Source organism: Triturus cristatus, chromosome 2_2 (genome assembly GCF_964204655.1).
Source record: "Triturus cristatus chromosome 2_2, aTriCri1.1, whole genome shotgun sequence".
NCBI lineage: Eukaryota > Metazoa > Chordata > Amphibia > Caudata > Salamandridae > Triturus > Triturus cristatus.
In genome coordinates this window covers 765,412,187-765,434,358 of record NC_140582.1, presented here as the reverse complement: position 1 = coordinate 765,434,358, position 22,172 = coordinate 765,412,187, and positions in this window count along the sequence as shown.

Sequence of the window (22,172 nt, the reverse complement as noted above, 5' to 3'; positions counted from 1 at the left end):
CGCGTAAGCGTGTACGCTACACGCGCACGTTATGCGGAAGTGTTGGGGAGTGACTGTTATGCGCATGCGCGCGAGCGCATGTCTTTTTTACGCGCATGCGTACTTTTACCGTAAGCGCTCCGTAAGCGCTCCGTAAGCGTAACGTAAGCGTAACGTACGCGCACGGTGGGGCATGTGATCATGAAACACAACTTTTGATTGGTTGAAACTACTTTCAGTTCTAGAACTCTCCTACACCACACCCATTCCCCTCATTTCTGCTTGTGATCCCTTAGGAGAAGGAGCTGACTTGTCTTTGTGATACGATGGCAGACCAGCACTCTTCTACTGAGAGTGAGGCTAGCAGCACCACCATCAGGCAGAGAAGGAGGAAACAGAAGAGCTCTTTTATATGGGAGTATTTTAGTTTTCCTGAGGGTGAGAAAAAAGTCAATGCTGCTTTGGTGACTTGCAAGCTGTGCCAGCGTGTACTTTCGAGAGGTAATCCCAACAAGAAGTATTCCTTCGGGAATCACACTATGTTGAGACACCTTCACGATGTACACCCTAGGACACATGCTCGACATACTGGAGGAAACCCTTCAGTAAGTCAACCAAGCACATCCACAGCAGCTCAGCCGAGTCCTTCTTCGGAAGCTCAGCAGAGCCCTTCATCTGTGGGGGCAGATTCACCTTTTTCTGATCCTGTGGAAACGAACCATCGGTTTGCGAGGGTTACTATGCGGTGTTCATTTTGCCATGGTCTAATTGTTCATAGTGAGACCAGTGTTCCCCTCATTAACAACAAAATAGACCAGCACATTTGTCCTACCAGCTAATGTTCCCAATCTTCCTTTCCTCTGTCCCTGCATGAACACAACGGCTCTTTTAAGAGCCAACCTTACCTCTCAACTTTTTTTTATTTTTTCTTTAAAACTTTTTTTTTTTTTTTACCGTACGCGTACGGTAAGCGTAATTTTTTTTTTTTTTTTTTTTAAAAACACTAAAAATCAATTACCACATCTCAAGATCCTTGAGGAATTAATAACTAAATACTAAAAATCTGTTTGAGATAAAGTGGAAGAAAGGGACCATCTAATTTCTGACTTACCTGACCCACCCAACAATTTAATTTTTAATTAAAATGTAATTGAAATTACTTGAAAAAATGGTTGTTTTTTTTCGAAAATTTTCTTTCACAATCTGAAAAAAAAGAAAAAAGTATTAATATTTAATAAATCATTATATAACACAGTACACGTATTTACATATTTTCCTAAAAAATGTTTTGCCTTTTTTTGCTGTTTTCAGAATATATTGCATTTCACTATAAATTGTGAAAGCAATTGCATTCATCACTTAACAGCGGGCAAAAAAAAAATAACAATCTCAAAGATTGTTTTAAAAAAGCCCAGAATCTCTTTTTACTTAAACATAACATTATAGAAATGCATAATATTCTATAAAAATATCATCTAATAACAATAATTATTTCTTTAAAATACCGTCTGACAATTTTGTTTCAGAAGCATAATCACAAAAATATTATATCTCAAATAACTCCACAATACATCTGGTTCCATTTCCTTTAGGCCAAATAGTAATTTTAAAATTCTTTTTTGATTAAATTTCCAATGGTAATCTAATAAAATTCCAAAATTTAAATTGTACAGATCTTACCGATTCTCTCTAACATTTTGGTTTCCGAAAGATTAATTAATAATTAAATAAGTCCACAATACAATTGGCTACCTTTCCTTATGGCCAAATAGTAATTTTAAAAATCTTTTTTGAATAAATTTCCAATGGTAATCCAATAAAATTCCAAAATTTAAATTGTGCAGATGTTACCGATTTTCTCTAAATTTTTGGTTTCCGAAAGATTCATTAAAAATTAAATAAGTCCACATTACAATTGGTTACCTTTCCATTAGGCCAAATGGTAATTTGAAAAATCTTTTTTTTTTTTAAATTCCAATGGTAATCCAATAAAATGGTAAAATTGTTTTGTACAGATCTTGCCAAGTCTCTCTAAAATTTTGGTTTCAGGAAGATTAGATAGGAATTTGCTAAATCAAAAGGCAAACGTTGCTTTAAAATCAATTGGGAATCATTACACAGTGTCCAGCCTTTTTCACATTTAAGATAAACTGTGTAATGTCCAGAAGTAACAGTAGGTCCTTCATGGAAAATTATTGCAACTGTTACAAAAGTTTTTCCTGAAATTGATAATTGCTGTCCTATAAACTTCTTTATTAAAGTATCCAATTTTGAACCATCAGCTTTACATCGTTGCATCATTAAAATTACATACTGTCCGTATTCCTTTAAAATTAACGTTGAAAACATGTCAGATTTACACTCACCGCATTCTTTAATTAATTTAGCAAAAGTGACTGTTTTACTGTCTGGCAATGTTAAATAAATAAACCTTTCAGAATCAACATTAGAGCCACATGTATTGTAACAGTTTTCACAACTATGTTCCCATTTATAAGAGACACCAAACATATTTTCAATGGGAACCCCTTCTTCTTCCAGTACCTGAAGAAAATACATCAAGAATTCCTGTGCGTCTTGCTGTACATTTTGAGAAAACTGTGTTCGTCCTGAACATACATCTAAAACTTTTCTAATTTCAGTAGCACTTTCTATTTGAGTTTTATCATTACTCAGCTTTTGAAAAAGGAGACTCAACTCAGAACACAATCTTTTTCTCTGATTTACTATTATCTGCTCTTGCAAACTTTCCAGATAAAATGCAACATTCAGCACTACATTAGCGTAGCAGTTGACACCAGAGCTATTTTCAAAATGACATCCTACAACCTCTTCTTCATTTTCCTTTTTCTTTTTGCTTGCAATTACATCACTCCTCTTTTTTTTCCTCCTCTCTAAATCCTCATTACAGATATTCTCAATTCTCCTTTTACGAGAAACTACACGTTTCTCTAACACAGGATACTGACCTAAATGAGGAGCATAGGTTCTTCTTAATCTATTATACTCCTTTACACAATTTGCATCAGCACTAACTTTTGAATCATCAAAGTCTATCATGAATAAACCAGATAATGTTTTCACTCGTAACAAAGCTACATAAGCCATACCTTCTTTGAACACAGTTGAACCAATGTTTACAAATGCACAATCTACAGTCAATCCTTGAGACTTGTGAATAGTTACAGCATATGCTAGAGAAAACGGAAACCTTTGTACATATAAGTCTTTCACAAGCATGAAACGAACTGTACAACGACAAATGTCTATAACTTCTTCTATCTGATCAAATTTTATTTTTAAACATTCTATTCCATCTTTTTTCTGATAATTAATAAAACCCACAACTCTTCCCATAGCTCCATTAACTAAACCTTTTTCAACATCCAAATTTCTCCTTAAAAATACTCTACAGTTCATGCAAACATATAGATTTTTTTCTAATCCAGCAGTTTTGGAAATGTTCTTCTCTAGTGAATCCAATTTATTTTTCAGTTTGCCTGTTAATGTGATAGTAATTCTTCCATCCTGAATTTTGTCCACTGCTTCCAATTTCCTGATATCTTCCTTTTTCAATTTCAAAAGCTCCTCATTGAATATTGAGCATTCACATAGAGTTGGCATTAAGCAGATGGCACTTTTCTTTTCTGCAATGTTCTTGTATATCTTCTCTGCAACTATTTCTTCCTTTGGAAATAAATTATGTCGCAACCTACTCTGTAATGCTTTTGTGCCAGCTTCAGTCAGTAGTCCAATCCTGATATCTTTCAGAATACTTCCATATTCTTCATCGTTTGCTTGCCTCATATTAGTAGTAAGTTCCTTGTACTCAAAGAAGGACCAAATATTTGCATTACCAATGCTTCCCAATGACTTCTTTGTGTCTTCATGTGTCACAGTATTAAACACTGGTTGTCCTTTAACTGGAGTAAGCTATAGAAGATCCCCAAAAACTATGACATGTTTTCCACCAAATAACACGTCATAGTCTGTCCTTAGAATTTGCTGCATTCTTAAATGCACAAAGGCAAGCATTAAGTTTGATACCATGCTCACCTCATCAATAATGAGAACTTGCATCTTCTTCAATACTCTTGAAACTTCCAAGCATGCTTCTCCAGTTAGCTTGTGGTATTGTATTTTGTTCTCATGCTCCACTGGTAACATTAGCAAACGATGTAAGGTGATTCCTTTTATGTTATATGCTGCTAACCCAGTTGGAGCAGTAACCACACAAGACAAAGTAGAATCCGTTTTTTGCTGTAGGTAGCTTCTGATGACTTTTATTAAGAAACTTTTTCCAGTTCCAGCTTGTCCGCTTACATACATCCTGATTGGATGAAATGATGTGCATGAGCACTCTTTTTTTCATGTAGTAATCCGTGATCAATTTTGTTTCTGATCTCTTCATAAATTTGTTGCTGCTCTTCATTCAGTTGTCTTTCCAAATTTGGTAAGTCTATAAATTCTTCTTGAGCTTGATTCATAGCCGTTTCCACTTCATTCATGGCTATTGCAGCTTCATTTTCAACGATTGGTTGTCCTAGGGGATCTTGTCTGAGTGTTCCTGAACTTTGGCTGTCTTGAGAACTGTCTATAGCTACTTCAGCTGCAATTGTAGTTTCCTGTTCAATTTCTTCATTTAACATTTGCACATAAGTTGTGAATGTACTGCATTGTATGCTGTCTTTGCAAGCATTAAATGAATCTTCATAGCTTTGAAATTCTCCCAGTAGTTCATCCTCTGTACGCCATGGTTTAAACAGCTGTAAAAGAGCCAAGTAGTAAAATTCCCTTTTGTCAGTAGTGTCGCAACTCAGCTTCCTGTGATTTATCAAACTCCTTTTGTTTGCTTCACCAAACATCCTTCCTCACCAATGACTTTATATTTTCCATTGTTGATGTCTTCTGCGGCTTTCCGTGAATAAATGTAGTTCTGCAGCACTTCATAGAGACACATGTTCTCCAGATGATGACTTCTCTTGGGATAATATGTGTCCAACATGTTTGATTTCAAAATATCTGTACTTTCTGGGTCATTCTCGGCCAAATATTCAATTTCTCCAACAGATTTCAGTACCCGATTTCTCATTGCTGCAAGGCCTAAACTTGCCCAAATTATTCTTCTTGATTTCGAGTAGAGACTTGCAGAAGATAACCTATCTGAACATTCATAGGATCCAATTTCTCGATGCGATAACATCTTTAAACTGAAACTGTACAGCTTCTTACTGACAGTCTTCTCGTGAGAAATCTCTTCCCACATTTCTTTCAATTCAGTTTTTTCAGATTTAGTAATGTAAGACGTTACATATCGAGCAACAGCAATGGAATTGTCAGCTACATACTGTATATCCATGTTAGCATTCCACATGGATAAAATGACTGGGTTGTAGTTATTTATATTTTTTGATTCTTCTTTTCTTTTAAGGTTGTAGGTATTCTTAGGTGATTTTCTTGTAATAGTATGTCTCACAGATGACATAAAACTGTTTACTCTTCCATTTGAAAGAACAGGTCTAGGAAATCCAAATCGACATTTAGTGTAGTATTTATCTTTGCTCTTGTATTTCCGTCGACAGTATTTTCCACACCAATGACTTTGGAAACGTAAAACTTGCTCCTTTAACTTTTTCTCTTCTGTGCTTTTTGGTATAGCACATGTTGCATATTCTTCAATGAAAGATAACACTGCTTCATCAGTATCTGTTCCAAACTTTGGGGCATCCTTGATCCACAACAGCATATGAATATGAGGAGCACCTCTTGCCTGGTACTCTTTTCTCCAAAAGAAATCCTCTACTTCTCCAAGAGGTGGATTTTTTTTATTGCAGATGAAGGACATCATAGCCTCAAATCTATGATTGAAATATCTGCAAACATTAACCGGATCCAATGAGCACAGTTCTCCTGCTGTCTTGTATTCGATGTTTTTAATGTTTGAATTTGCCTCTCGTAGAAAATCCAGTAAATCATCCCTAGCGTACTCAGCACAGCTTAGAGTAAGGAACCATGTTGGTGTTCCTAAATTTCGTAACATGCATTTTAATTCACCATGGCGTCGGTACCAATATTCATTTGTCCCACGCTGACAAGCCATCAGATTGATCAGTTGTGTTTCCAAATGATCATCTCGGTGCTGCATTTTCTCCATAAAATCCTTAGCAGACACATTTTGTAAATGTACTCCACTTTTTAAAATGTGATTTACTGCATATGATAATGCAGACAAGTCGCTTTCAAATAAAAGATGGAACAAATAAGGAATACTTTGTCGAAATCTGGTATCTTCTGCATATAGTCTTGTAGTTCGATACTCAGAAGCTGGAATCTGTTCTGGACGTTCATCGTATCGTCCTCCTTTTCCTGTAGGAAACAGCTGGGGAAAACATTGAGCTTCCAAGCTCTCCTCCCATACACTCACGGGAGTTCCTTTTGCTTTCTTCATCTGAAACAGATCAATATTGTCTCCCATAACTTCTTTTGAATGAAGAGGATGTATGCTAAAATGTTCATAAATTTCTTCTTCCTTTGACTTGTCCACTTTTTCAATTTGTCCAGTTGGTGTTTCTGTGTCTTCTTGTAAATCTTCTTCTTCTTCTTCTATATAAATTTATTCATACCATTTGTTATTCCTTTTCAAATACAAATTTGCTCTTTGTACTTTCCGTACATCTACCAGCTCCTGCCAAATCTTCTTATTCTTTGTAGGTACACCATTAACCAGAATAACTAATGGTTCAGTTTCCAAAGTATCTGCATCAATAGTTTCCATATTTTTTTTCAAATCCAAGGGCAAATACACCACTCTTCCTTTTAAACCTCTCAGTAAATCTGAAGGAGGTAATTTACCAGTTTTGGGCTCCATACGTACTATGGTCTGGAACGGATGAACACATTGAATAAGTATAGACTCATAAGTATTTAATTCAGAAAGTTCGGCAGGAATAACATCCAATTCTAAATTAATATGTACAGCTCTGGTCGGCATTCTATTTTCCTCTAACTTGTTGGAACAGTATTTACAAATACGCTGATCTTCACCCAATTCAAAACAATTTTCAAGAAATATCTATGTGGCAAAATCCTTCCACTTATAATTATCTTAATTTTCACTTTTTCTGTAGAGATCAACATTCCTGATTTGTTTTCTATAATGAGTTCTGCGGCAACAAATACAAGTAATATTTGGTCTTTCATTAGAGATTATTGCAAATTTTGTTATGTGATCATTAAATGTCTTACTTACAGAGGGTTCTACATTCTCTTCCACTTCTTCCTCATTTACTGTGTCCTTTTCTGCACTGTCTTGTTCAGGACCAAAGTAACAAAACTGAATTTCATCAGAAACCTTCTCTACATCTGATACCGATCCACGGAACAGAGCCCTATTCAATTCATCTAACTTTATTGCTGGACTTTTAGCAAAATACAACCGTCTCACAAACTTTCTCATTTCAGTATGATGAACAGCCAGCATCCTAAAATGATGAAAAACACTTTTACACACTTTTCTAGATAGACAAGCCAGAGAATGACCTTGCAAACCAGTATTCTCTCTCACTCTGCATGGATCTAGACTTTGAAGCACCTTAATCTTCTGTTTTACACTTTTTTTACTATATTCTCTTAGAAACTCACGAAATTTATCAATAGATTCCTGACGCACAGTGCAAATACTACTACAATTCCAAGTGTACACTGGGGCTTTAGGACGTCTCCCCATAGCCTCATCCGCCATCACTTGTACCTCATCTCTTGGAACCATTTTCTCCTTCTCCATTATACAACCATTTTTCACTTCATAAGCACGACCTCTGGTGTCGACTGCATGCAGCAAACTATTACTTTGAAAATAACTCTCTTCATTAAAAAAAGGTTCACTACTTGAACTATGCATCCATTCTCCTAAAAACACTTTACAAAAGTTTGTTCTTTTCACTACTCTTTTCCTTTTGCTTTGTGATTTCAGTACATTAACCATTTTATCTAATGTACGCATCCTATTCAAAATTAAAATGAATAGTTTCCTTTTTAATTCTAATGCCTTAGCTGCAATGGCTTCAATTTCTTTTTTTCTCTTATAAAATTTAGACTTTTGCTTATATTTCTTCACATCCTTTATCAAATTGGACATAACTCTTCTCTGAAACATTTTTCTACGTATCTCTTTAAATGCTGTTTTTCTGTTTAAGTTAATCTTTATTGTTTCTGAAGGTATATTTGCATTAACTAAATGCTCAATTTTTTCCTGTTGTTTTTTATTTAAAACATTCTTTCCAGTAGAGACATTTTGTACATTTTTCGTTTTTTTGAAGATGTTCTTTAAAAAATCTTTTGTCTGCTTACCAGAAGACTTTCTCTTTTTCCCAACATGAGCATCTCCAACTAACTTAGGTCCTCCAGTTGTCTTCAAATAAAGGGGCATATCAACAAGGGCTTTATCTCTGCTTTTTTGGCTTTAAAAGCCAAAAAAGCAGAGATAAAACTAGCACCCTATCAACAACAGGGTGCGAACACGCAAATTTGCATGTTAGCACCCTTTTACTCTACGCTTCCCCTTGCATCTCTAATGAGATGCAAAGGGGGCGTTCCAGAGTAAAATAATAGGAGAAATGTCGCTAAGCGACATTTCTCCTATTATCAAGAATGTCGCTAACCCTGTTAGAGACAAAAAAAGCAGCGCTAACCGCGGTTAACGCTGCTTTTTTATGTCTGCTAATTTTCAGACTTAGCCATGATATCCTATGGAAGGAGGATATCATGGCTAAGTTTGCCTGTCCCTATCAACAAGGGTAACGTGTGATTATCGCTGGGTTTCCAGCGATAATCTCACGTTAGCCTGTTAGCGTGTAGATTTTTATCGCTATTGAGATAAGCGTTGCTAATAGCACGCTATCTCAGCGATACAAATTCACGCTAGCCGGCGATAATTATCCTCACGCTAAGAGCGCTGAGCGATAATTATCGCCGGTTGTTGTTGATATGCCCCATAGTTTTTTTTTGTGGTTTTTCCTCAGTCTGGATTTTGTAGGCATCTTAAATTTTGTTCACTGCTCTTCAGCAATACCTGAAAAAAACTAAAAAAAAATTCCTTTATTTTATTTAAATATATTACTACATTTTTTATGATCTTTTCAAATCTTAAAATACTAAGTACCCCTTTCCTACAAGTGAAAATCACAATAACACCTTCACAAATTAAATATCTAAAAACAATTCCTGTGTGCACACAGAGTCATGGTTTGAAATTAGGCAGAAAACGAAATTTCTTTGCCAATTGGAAAGCACACTTCCTACTGCTTTTTTGGCAAGTGATAAGTACTTTTACAGTCTGACACATTTTGAATCCACTTTTCAGATTCTGAAAAAAGCACATGTCCAAACTGCTTTTTGAGACCAGCAACATCTGTAACCTGGGTGACTGACTACACTCCAGCAAGGGCAACCAGCCTTAGTGATGCTGCATGTATTTGCATTACTGACTGCAACCTCAAACCCCACTCAGTTGTGAATACTGTGCATGATTTCACAGGATAAGCAGCTGGGTGTGTGCGAAGAGTCTGCTTCTGCAGAAACAATAGCTCCCCCTTTCCATCTAATGCAAATGTAAAACTACCAGAGTAATACACAATAAATCTCTGTCTATAATTCCTCTTTGTACACAGAGTCATGGTTTGAAAATAAGGAAGAAAACGAAATTTCTTTGCCAATTTGAAAGCACACTTACTACTCTTTTTTTTGGCAAGTGATAAGTACTTTACAGTCTGACACATTTTGAATCCACTTTTCAGATTCTTAAAAAAGCACATGTCCAAACAGCTTTTTGAGACCAGCAACATGTGTAACCTGGGTGACTGACTACACTCCAGCAAGGGCAACCAGCCTTAGTGATGCTGAATGTATTTGCATTACTGACTGCAACCTCAAACCCCACTCGGTTGTGAATACTGTGCATGATTCCACAGGATAAGCAGCTGGCTGTGTGCTAAGAGTCTGCTTCTGCAGAAAAAAATAGCTCCCCATTTCCATCTAATGCAAATGTAAAATTACCAGAGCAATACGCAATAAATCTCTGTCTGTAATTCCTCTTTGCACACAGAGTCATGTTTTCATATTAGTCAGAAAACGAAATTTCTTTGCCAATTTGAAAGCACACTTACTACTCTTTTTTTTGCAAGTGATAAGTACTTTTACAGTCTGACACATTTTGAATCCACTTTTCAGATTCTTAAAAAAGCACATGTCCAAACAGCTTTTTCAGACCAGAAACATGTGTAACCTGGGTGACTGACTACACTCCAGCAAGGGCAACCAGCCTTAGTGATGCTGAATGTATTTGCATTACTGACTGCAACCTCAAACCCCACTCGGTTGTGAATACTGTGCATGATTCCACAGGATAAGCAGCTGGGTGTGTGCTAAGATTCTGCTTCTGCAGAAAAATAGCTCCCCCTTTCCTACTAATGCAACTGTAAAATTACCAGAGTAATACGCAATAAATCTCTGTCTATAATTCCTCTTTGCACACAGTCATGTTTTCATATTAGTCAGAAAACGAAATTTCTTTGCCAATTTGAAAGCACACTTACTACTCTTTTTTTTTGCAAGTGATAAGTACTTTTACAGTCTGACACATTTTGAATCCACTTTTCAGATTCTTAAAAAAGCACATCTCCAAACAGCTTTTTGAGACCAGCAACATGTGTAACCTGGGTGACTGACTACACTCCAGCAAGGGCAACCAGCCTTAGTGATGCTGAAAGTATTTGCATTACTGACTGCAACCTCAAACCCCACTCGGTTGTGAATACTGTGCATGATTCCACAGGATAAGCAGCTGGGTGTGTGCTAAGAGTCTGCTTCTGCATAAAAAAATAGCTCCCCCTTTCCATCTAATGCAAATGTAAAATCACCAGAGCAATACGCAATAAATCTCTGTCTATAATTCCTCTTTGCACACAGAGTCATGGTTTCATATTAGTCAGAAAACGAAATTTCTTTGCCAATTTGAAAGCACACTTACTACTCTTTTTTTTTGCAAGTGATAAGTACTTTTACAGTCTGACACATTTCGAATCCACTTCTCAGATTCTTAAAAAAGCACATGTCCAAACAGCTTTTTCAGACCAGAAACATGTGTAACCTGGGTGACTGACTACACTCCAGCAAGGGCAACCAGCCTTAGTGATGCTGAATGTATTTGCATTACTGACTGCAACCTCAAACCCCACTCGGTTGTGAATACTGTGCATGATTCCACAGGATAAGCAGCTGGGTGTGTGCTAAGATTCTGCTTCTGCAGAAAAATAGCTCCCCCTTTCCTACTAATGCAACTGTAAAATTACCAGATTAATACGCAATAAATCTCTGTCTATAATTCCTCTTTGCACACAGAGTCATGTTTTCATATTAGTCAGAAAACGAAATTTCTTTGCCAATTTGAAAGCACACTTACTACTCTTTTTTTTGCAAGTGATAAGTACTTTTACAGTCTGACACATTTCTAATCCACTTTTCAGATTCTTAAAAAGGCACATGTCCAAACAGCTTTTTGAGACCAGGAACATGTGTAACCTGGGTGACTGACTACACTCCAGCAAGGGCAACCAGCCTTAGTGATGCTGAATGTATTTGCATTTCTGACTGCAACCTCAAACCCCACTCGGTTGTGAATACTGTGCATGATTCCACAGGATAAGCAGCTGGGTGTGTGCTAAGAGTCTGCTTCTGCATAAAAAAATAGCTCCCCCTTTCCATCTAATGCAAATGTAAAATCACCAGAGCAATACGCAATACATCTCTGTCTATAATTCCTCTTTGCACACAGAGTCATGGTTTCATATTAGTCAGAAAACAAAATTTCTTTGCCAATTTGAAAGCACACTTACTACTCTTTTTTTTTGCAAGTGATAAGTACTTTTACAGTCTGACACATTTTGAATCCATTTTTCAGATTCTCAAAAAAGTAAATGTCCAAACAGCTTTTTGAGACCAGCAACATGTGTAACCTGGGTGACTGACTACACTTCAGCAAAGGCAACCAGCCTTAGTGATGCTGAATGTATTTGCATTACTGACTGCAACCTCAAACCCCACTCGGTTGTGAATACTGTGCATGATTCCACAGGATAAGCAGCTGGGTGTGTGCTAAGAGTCTGCTTCTGCATAAAAAAATAGCTCCCCCTTTCCATCTAATGCAAATGTAAAATCACCAGAGCAATAAGCAATAAATCTCTGTCTATAATTCCTCTTTGCACACAGAGTCATGGTTTCATATTAGTCAGAAAACGATATTTCTTTGCCAATTTGAAAGCACACTTACTACTCTTTTTTTTTGCAAGTGATAAGTACTTTTACAGTCTGACACATTTCTAATCCACTTTTCAGATTCTTAAAAAGGCACATGTCCAAACAGCTTTTTGAGACCAGGAACATGTGTAACCTGGGTGACTGACTACACTCCAGCAAGGGCAACCAGCCTTAGTGATGCTGAATGTATTTGCATTACTGACTGCAACCTCAAACCCCACTCGGTTGTGAATACTGTGCATGATTCCACAGGATAAGCAGCTGGGTGTGTGCTAAGAGTCTGCTTCTGCATAAAAAAATAGCTCCCCCTTTCCATCTAATGCAAATGTAAAATCACCAGAGCAATACGCAATAAATCTCTGTCTATAATTCCTCTTTGCACACAGAGTCATGGTTTCATATTAGTCAGAAAACGAAATTTCTTTGACAATTTGAAATCACACTTACTACTCTTTTTTTTGCAAGTGATAAGTACTTTTACAGTCTGACACATTTCGAATCCACTTTTCAGATTCTTAAAAAAGCACATGTCCAAACAGCTTATTCAGACCAGAAACATGTGTAACCTGGGTGACTGACTACACTCCAGCAAGGGCAACCAGCCTTAGTGATGCTGAATGTATTTGCATTACTGACTGCAACCTCAAACCCCACTCGGTTGTGAATACTGTGCATAATTCCACAGGATAAGCAGCTGGGTGTGTGCTAAGATTCTGCTTCTGCAGAAAAATAGCTCCCCCTTTCCTACTAATGCAACTGTAAAATTACCAGAGTAATACGCAATAAATCTCTGTCTATAATTCCTCTTTGCACACAGAGTCATGTTTTCATATTAGTCAGAAAACGAAATTTCTTTGCCAATTTGAAAGCACACTTACTACTCTTTTTTTTTGCAAGTGATAAGTACTTTTACAGTCTGACACATTTCTAATCCACTTTTCAGATTCTTAAAAAAGCACATGTCCAAACAGCTTTTTGAGACCAGGAACATGTGTAACCTGGGTTACTAACTACACTCCAGCAAGGGCAACCAGCCTTAGTGATGCTGAATGTATTTGCATTACTGACTGCAACCTCAAACCCCACTCGGTTGTGAATACTGTGCATGATTCCACAGGATAAGCAGCTGGGTGTGTGCTAAGAGTCTGCTTCTGCATAAAAAAATAGCTCCCCCTTTCCATCTAATGCAAATGTAAAATCACCAGAGCAATAAGCAATAAATCTCTGTCTATAATTCCTCTTTGCACACAGAGTCATGGTTTCATATTAGTCAGAAAACGATATTTCTTTGCCAATTTGAAAGCACACTTACTACTCTTTTTTTTGCAAGTGATAAGTACTTTTACAGTCTGACACATTTCTAATCCACTTTTCAGATTCTTAAAAAGGCACATGTCCAAACAGCTTTTTGAGACCAGGAACATGTGTAACCTGGGTGACTAACTACACTCCAGCAAGGGCAACCAGCCTTAGTGATGCTGAATGTATTTGCATTACTGACTGCAACCTCAAACCCCACTCGGTTGTGAATACTATGCATGATTCCACAGGATAAGCAGCTGGGTGTGTGCTAAGAGTCTGCTTCTGCAGAAAAAAATAGCTCCCCCTTTCCATCTAATGCAAATGCAAAATCACCAGAGCAATACGCAATAAATCTCTGCCTATAATTCCTCTTTGCACACAGAGTCATGGTTTCATATTAGTCAGAAAACAAAATTTCTTTGCCAATTTGAAAGCGCACTTACTACTCTTTTTTTTTGCAAGTGATAAGTACTTTTACAGTCTGACACATTTTGAATCCACTTTTCAGATTCTCAAAAAAGTAAATGTCCAAACAGCTTTTTGAGACCAGCAACATGTGTAACCTGGGTGACTGACTACACTTCAGCAAGGGCAACCAGCCTTAGTGATGCTGAATGTATTTGCATTACTGACTGGAACCTCAAACCCTAAAAGTATTCCTCATTTATACTAGTACACCTTAATTTATGGTGAAAACATAATCCATATTATTTTACATGTTCCTCACATTTAAATTTCTCCCAAAACACAAAATGATAAACACAACTTCAACAAAAGGAATTCCAATTCTATTATTCATTTCTTAATTTACCATATACATCCCCTCTCAAACTCTTAACTCACCTTTAAAATTAGTTAGTTGTGAAAGAAATGTGGCACTCAAACAGCAGATTATCAGAGCCAGGATCTCTGTTCTGTACACCTCTCTCCTCTCAGCAGAACCAGATAATGGCAATGTTTCCCTCTCTTTTTCCACACATATACATGTTAGTTTCAAATCTCAGTGCTTCCCCTTTTTTTCAAATGTAATCACACATTTCTATTGGTTGAAAACCAACCCTTTTCCAAAAGTACCCTTCCCGCAACTTGACTTCAGCCTAGTACCCTTCCCCCAACTTGACTTCTGCCTGCTACCATAGCAACTGCTCTTGAAACACTGCTGTGTAGAGTTAGGTCAGAAGTTCACCACACAATGTTTCATTTCCAAAGAGCAGGAGTGCTTGACTTTTCAAACCTAACAGCAAATCCATAGTACTGTTCTTTGGTAACACATTTTTCTGTACCAATACAAAACATGCTTCTATAAATTTACACATACAGCCTAGTTTTTAGTGTAGAATGGTATGAAACAGCCAATCAGTTATTTAAAAAAAAAAAAAAATGTATGCCTCCATTTCCAAACTGTCTTTCATTTCTTTTTACCATTCTACTGAATTACACCTCCTGAGTGCATCCAGATCTCCTTGGAAGATGTTCACAGTGTGGATTGTAGGGCACAGTTATGTCTTCTGGAGTGAAAAGTATGCAGAGAAAACAGGTATGGTGAGAGACCTTGCTTTGCCAAATGTAGACATTAAATGGATTGGTCAGAGAGGGTTAAAGTGGCACCAATTGATGCCATTGGTGAAATCCTTCATGCAAATCCAACACCCTGACCTCATAATAGTGCACTGTGGTGGCAATGACCTAGGCACTTTGACTGGGGTAGGTCTGGAAATGCTTATGAAGGACACCTTTGCACAACTGTTTTCACTTTTCCCTAAAACTGCCTTTGTGTATTCTAACATATGCCAAAGGCAAAAATGGAACTGGTCCAATCAATTTTGTCCGCAGATTGACAAAGCAAGAAAGCACGTCAACAAATCTGTTTCTGCTTTCCTCCGAGACTATGGTATGGGTTCCATTTACCACAACAACTTGCGTTACGACATGCAAGACATTTATAGAGGAGATGGTGTACACTTCACTGATGAAGGGAACAGAGTCTTCCTCTTGAACCTTAGACTCTGCGTCAGTACTTACTTGTAGGTACCACTAAAAAATCAAATCACTTCATAAACACAACGGCTCTTTTTAGAGCCCCCTAATATCTAAACACTTAAATCTGATTTTTTTTTCTTTTTTTCTTTTTTTTTTCTACCGTACGCGTACGGTAAGCTTACCGTAAGCTTACCGTATGCGTACCCCGCGATTTTTTTTTTAAATTAATAAATGTTTTTTTTGTACTTTTCTGTCCTTCTTTGACCCCCTTTCAAATGTTAGGGGGTCTGTAACTCTCTTCCTTGCCCCCTTTTCAAGTTATCACCCTTTTTTTTCTGAGTGAATCACACAAAATGGCGGCCGCCGCTTCATGGTTTCGACCGATTCGAATGTTTACTAAGATCTAACAGCCAATCAGAATCGCGCTCGCGCACGTCACCGTACGCGTACGGTAAGCTTACCGTAAGCGCACCGTAAGCTGCCACAGATATATATATTGATTTAAATGCTATTTTCTCAGGAACTACTGAACAGATTTACACCAGACCTACAAAAGGCACTTCCTTGACCTGAGGACTACCTCTCTGCCAAATTTCAAGTAACTCTGTTCAGCCGTTCGGGCTGTAGCTGTGTCTAAAGGTCCTATGGAAAAATGCATGGGAAAAATGCGTTTTGGGACCCCCCTTTTTTCTCAGCCCCCGCTTGACAAATTCCCCCGAGACTTTCAGGGTAGGAGCGGAGCGTAGCACCCCACCTATTTTGAAAATTTCGCGAGGATTCGTCGACCGGCGCCAAAGTTATTCCAAATAGAATGTTGCGGATTTCCTATGGAAACAGGGTCCTAACTATAACTACCTACTGGCGACCGCCAGTAGGTAATATATATATATTTTCGAAAATGTCGATTCCAGTTAAGGAAAGAATCCACACGAGCCCACTCGATCAGTGTAGCAGTTTTATTCTTCAACACACAGAAGAGGACGACGCGTTTCGACCACGTCCGTGGTCTTGGTCACATGACCATTGTCTCCATTTCCACAATTTATAAAGGGTGAGTTTATATATATATACATACATATCTATATATATATATATATTATCTACTGGCGGTCGCCAGTAGATAGTTATAGTTAGGACCGTGTTTCCATAGGAAATCCGCAACATTCTATTTGGAATAATTTTGGCGCCGGTTGTCGAATCCTCGCGAAATTTTCAAAATAGGTGGGGCGCTCCGCTCCGCTCCGCTCCTACCCTGAAAGTCTCGGGGGGATTCGTCAAGCGGGGGCTGAGAAAAAAGGGGGGTCCCAAAACGCGTTTTCCCCATGCAATTTTCCATAGGGACCTTTAGTCCAAGGTACAGCCCGAACGGCTGAACAGAATGACTTGATATTTGGCAAAGAGGTAGCCCTCAGGTCAGGCATGTGCCTTTTGCATATATGGTGTCAATCTGTTCAGTGGTTCCTGAGAAAATCAAAAGTAAAATCATATACATATCTGGGCGGAGCCTAACCACACATCTAATCGTGAGATCTGATTGGCTGTCAGTACTTCATCCAAGAAGTGTTGGCAGCCATCTTGGGACCAATATACATGATAGCACCTCATTAAAAAGCATTGCAGTTAATAGAAGGTTTTAAGACATTAGTTACATTATAAATCATTTCTTGATGATACCATACTCCTTTTAGGAATTGTGGTGTGTTCTAAGGTGATTTCACCATGTGAAAAAGCCTTCTGCTGTGATATCATGAACCATGTTTGAGAGAAACAGGGGTGGGGGAATCATATCGCCCGACGCCCGAATCATGTTGTTTATATTGACGGGCAAGAAGATTTATTGTCTATTTATGTCCGACGGACATGTAGACATTAATCACGTTTTAATCAGCCGCGGTCGGTAGTAGGAGTAACTGCAGGGCGGTGACGTAGGGAGGGGGAGGGGGTAGTAAACTACGGATTACGGAGGTTTTAAGGTAAGTTAACATATAAATTAATAAAACGAATTTCGTTGCGTGCACTGCATCCCCAAATGTGATGCAGTGCACGCAACGAAATTCGTTTTATTAATTTATATGTAAACTTACCTGTAAACCTCCGTAATCCATAGTTTACTACCCCCCACCCTGCCCCTCCCCCTCCCCATGTCACCGCCCTGCAGTTACTCCCACTACCGACCGCGGCTGGTTTTAATCACGTTAAAACAACAGGCTGTGGGCACTCTGGGGCTCACAGCCAATCCGAAGCTTGCAGAGAGCCTTTGGCGGCATCTGATTGGCTAGCAGCCCATGACTGGGCTCTAGGCAGTGATTGGCTGGGGGAGTGAAACGTCACTCAGCCTCTGCAAGCAGTAGTCCGTGGCCGCCACGAGGCTTGCAATAAGCATTCAGGTAAAATAAGCAGTTTTGCCCGCTTGAATTGTGTGATATTGTGACGGAGGTGCTGCGATTTTCTTTTATTTATATTTTTAGCAACCGTGCATGGGTAAATTAATTAGTACAAAAGCCTAGGCCTGGCCCGCCTCGGCGCCTCAGATGAGGACGTCAAAAAAGCGTATCGCAAGCAGGCGCGCTGCGCTACCACCGCTTCATGGGGGAAACACCCATTACAATGAATTCAGATTCACGCGCTGCCATCGCAACGCGGGTTTAACATCACGGGTCCGGAGCCTTCATACCGCAGATGGAAACAGATCTGCAGATTAATGCTTTCAAAAGAGACATCCGTTGGTGACTTGCAATTTATAACTTAAAGTCCTAATATAGAATAGTGAACTATTAACTTTCAGCCCAGAACTGCATAAACACACCGACAAATATACATTACAAAATTGATTAATGTTGCAAAGAGGGTACATTTGGCGAAAAAACGATTCTTATTATTAAAGGAAGCTCCCAACTTTGCTGTTTCTTTTTCGACTCTGCGTTTGTGCTTCTCCACACCAAGCACTCTTAAACTACTGCCTACCAGCATGGGTGACATGTGACTCCTACACTTTCAATCATTTGGCTTATGGGCAAAAAAACATTGTCGCACACGGCGCAGCCAGCACTAAAAGCTTTCGAAGCACCTGCTGCAGCGTTTCTTTCCGCCGGCAATTACCAGGCCTCACAGAAATGTGTAGGAAACTTGTGTGATGAATTACCATCCTGGAAAGAGATCCGTGTTTTGTATAGTTGAGGTTGTGACCTCAGTGAAGTTAGTGCAGAGGGTTAATATGCCTGCTGCAAAGAACATGTACGAAGTCGATTACAGAGTGCATAGGATGGGAACAGATCTGCAGATTAATGCTTTCAAAAGAGACATCCGTTGGTGACTTGCAATTTATAACTTAAAGTCCTAATATAGAATAGTGAGCTATTAACTTTCAGCCCATAACTGCGTAAACACACCGACAAATATACATTACACAATTGATTAATGTTGCAAAGAGGGTACATTTGGCGAAAAAACGATTCTTATTATTAAAGGAAGCTCCCAACTTTGCTGTTTCTTTTTCGATACAACTTACCGATTCGCAAGGAACGTAGGGATCACGTCTGGCCAGCTGCAAAAGTGAGGGGGAAATGGCAGGAGGCACACTGGCTGACACCTTTTGTATCCCACCCATACGTTTTTACAAGGGTGACGGTAAATTAGTACATTAAGTATGGTTTGAAATGTACGTATTTTGTGGGAATAAATACACAGCCAAGGGTGACGGTAAATTAGTACATTACGTATGGTTTGAAATGTACGTATTTTGTGGGAATAAATACACAGCCAAAAAAAATGGCAAAAAAGGGGAATAGAAATAAAAGAATTGCCGTCAGGGTTAAGGGGAGGGGTCGCAGGGGGGCAGGGACGTGATAATATCGCTTGACAAGTTTGCCTTTAGCATTATTATTGCGCAGCATTCAATGGTTTACTGATTTTAATAAAGCAAAAATATATTCATGTTTCTCTGTCAGCCGGAGCCCTTAGGTTTGATGTGGAACGGGGGTAGGTGGGACAAGTGGATTTTACAGGACATGTAGATCTCAGTGGCATTTTGTCCCTTGGACAACTAGATTATTTGGAAAATTCCACAGCCCTGAAATAAAAGACCGGCATTGCGCTGGAGGCCACGCCCCCTCCTTGCAGCACTCTGCAAACGCGCCCCCTGGCCAGTTGTAAGTTGAGGAATTAATTCCCCTTCAATACTGAGGGTCCCTGAGGGCCAACTAGCCCAACAGGGATCTCCAGTATGCGCCAGGGAGCTGCATTGCAGACAGGTGTTCTGAGGCCACGCCCCTTTTTACACCTCCATGCAACGCAGCTCTGTGTCGCTTACTGGAGGTACCCCGTGGGCTAGTTTGACCCTAGGGACCCTTAGGATTCAAGGGGACTTAATCTCTCAACTCAGAACGCCCACAGGCCCTGTGGCGCGTTTTTAAGTTGGGGAAATAATTCCCTTTCAATCCTGAGGGACCCTGGGGTCCAACTAGCCCACCAGGTGCTTCCAGTAAGCACCACTGCTCTGCGTTGCAGAGAGGTGGTGCAGGCCGTGCCACTTTTTACACCTCTCTGCAACGCAGCTCTGTGGCGCTTACTGGAGGTACCTAGTGGTCTAGTTGGACCCTAGGGACCTTTAGGATTCAAGGGGACTTAATCTCCCAACTTAAAACGGCTACAGGGCGTGTTTACACAGTGGGGAAGGGAGGGGACGGGGCATGAGGTGACATGTTCAAACACGCCCTGTGGTGCGTTTTAAGAGGTAGTTTTAATCCCCTGCCCTATTATATACTAGGGGCTTACAGAGGAGGTCATGCTAATCACATGTAGGTGTTTTCACTGTATTCTGAGTGTCTTTTAACATATCACTGGCTCTAGGACTGGTTAGTCAGACTCAGTTACCACCAGGATCCGTCTGAAAAAGTTGAGGGTACAGGATGATTTTGCAACAAGGCTTGTTTCTGCTCTTCTGTTTGTTCTTTCTGCACGTTATACTTCTTCCTGCACTTTTCTTCGTCTTTGAGGACTTCTATTGCTTCTTTCTGCATTTCTTTTTTTTCTTTCTGTGCGTTTTTCCTTCTTTCTTCACATGTCCTATCTCTGTAGGCATAGCTAGAAATTAGCATTTAAAAAACCTTTGAAATTCACTGAAAAAACATAGGTTTCAGGCACGTTATAGCTAGGAATTAGCATTTAAAAAACCTTAGAAATTCACTGAAAAAAGCATAGGTTTCAGGGGCGTTATAGTTAGCTGGACTTTTCACTCGTACAAAACCATAGAAATTCCCCAGTTATAGTTAGTTCAGCTAACTATAACTCGCGAGCCCGCAATGCACTGCTGATGACGTCACATATTACATCACTCATGACATGGTCAGTGACATCACTGATGACATCACTGATGACATCACGGATGACATCATCCTTGTGATAGAGTGGCAGACCTCCTCTCCCCCTAATATAACCTTTGATACACACATTCAAAAATTGAAATCAAAATTTTCAAAACAATGGACATACCAATACCAGTTACAACAACCTATTCAGTAATTGTAAGATCCACATCCACATCCACTCATTCACCAACAGTCCTATACAGTCACTCATACATGTACTCACTCATCATATGTACTCATACACCTATACATCCTGTTACACATCGCCACTCATCCATAAAGTTACTCACACACATAGTCACTCATTCTAATAAAGAATCAAACATCCGTTTACCTGCATATACAGTTATACACACACCACCACACTTATTTCTATAGAAACTTACACATACTTAGTCTTTTTAACAATCACTTATAGAAACACATACTTATTCATACAGGAACTCTTTCAATCTCTCACTCTCACATATACTCACTTATATACACCAATAGTCACATATACTAGTTTAAAACATATGTAGTTACTCATAGAGACACTATTGAGACAATCATTCACTCACTAACACACCCATGCACACACTCATCCACCCATACAGTCCTGCACACATGCTGTCTTCAACACATACAAACAGTGAGTCACTCATTCATGCACCTATGCACTACGTAATACCCCCCACTGAACCATAGAGACATCAGACACTTATACTGATACTCATAAAACCAACTAATAACCTATATAGACACTCATGTAGCTACTCACAACCCATGCAGCCACTTATACACAAAGTGAGAGACTGATACAGATATTTACATATTTAAACATTACTCACTAAGCCATGTATTCACTAAGATACACTTAATCAGTCAGTTATACAATCAATTTTTCAAAAACAAATCATCCATTTAGACACTTATATACCCATTTATTCTTCCATCGACCTTGAGATATACATATATAAAACATATGTAATTTTCAGAAAAACACACATTCACTGGATGATGTCATCAGTGATGTCATCAGTGATGTCATTTGAGATGTCATCAGTGATGTCATGAGTGATGTCACTGACCATGTCATGAGTGATGTAATATGTGACGTCATCAGCAGTGCATTGTGGGCGCGCGAGTTATAGTTAGCTGAACTAACTATAAGGGGGAATTTCTATGGTTTTGTACGAGTGAAAAGTCCAGCTAACTATAACGCCCCTGAAACCTATGGTTTTTTCAGTGAAT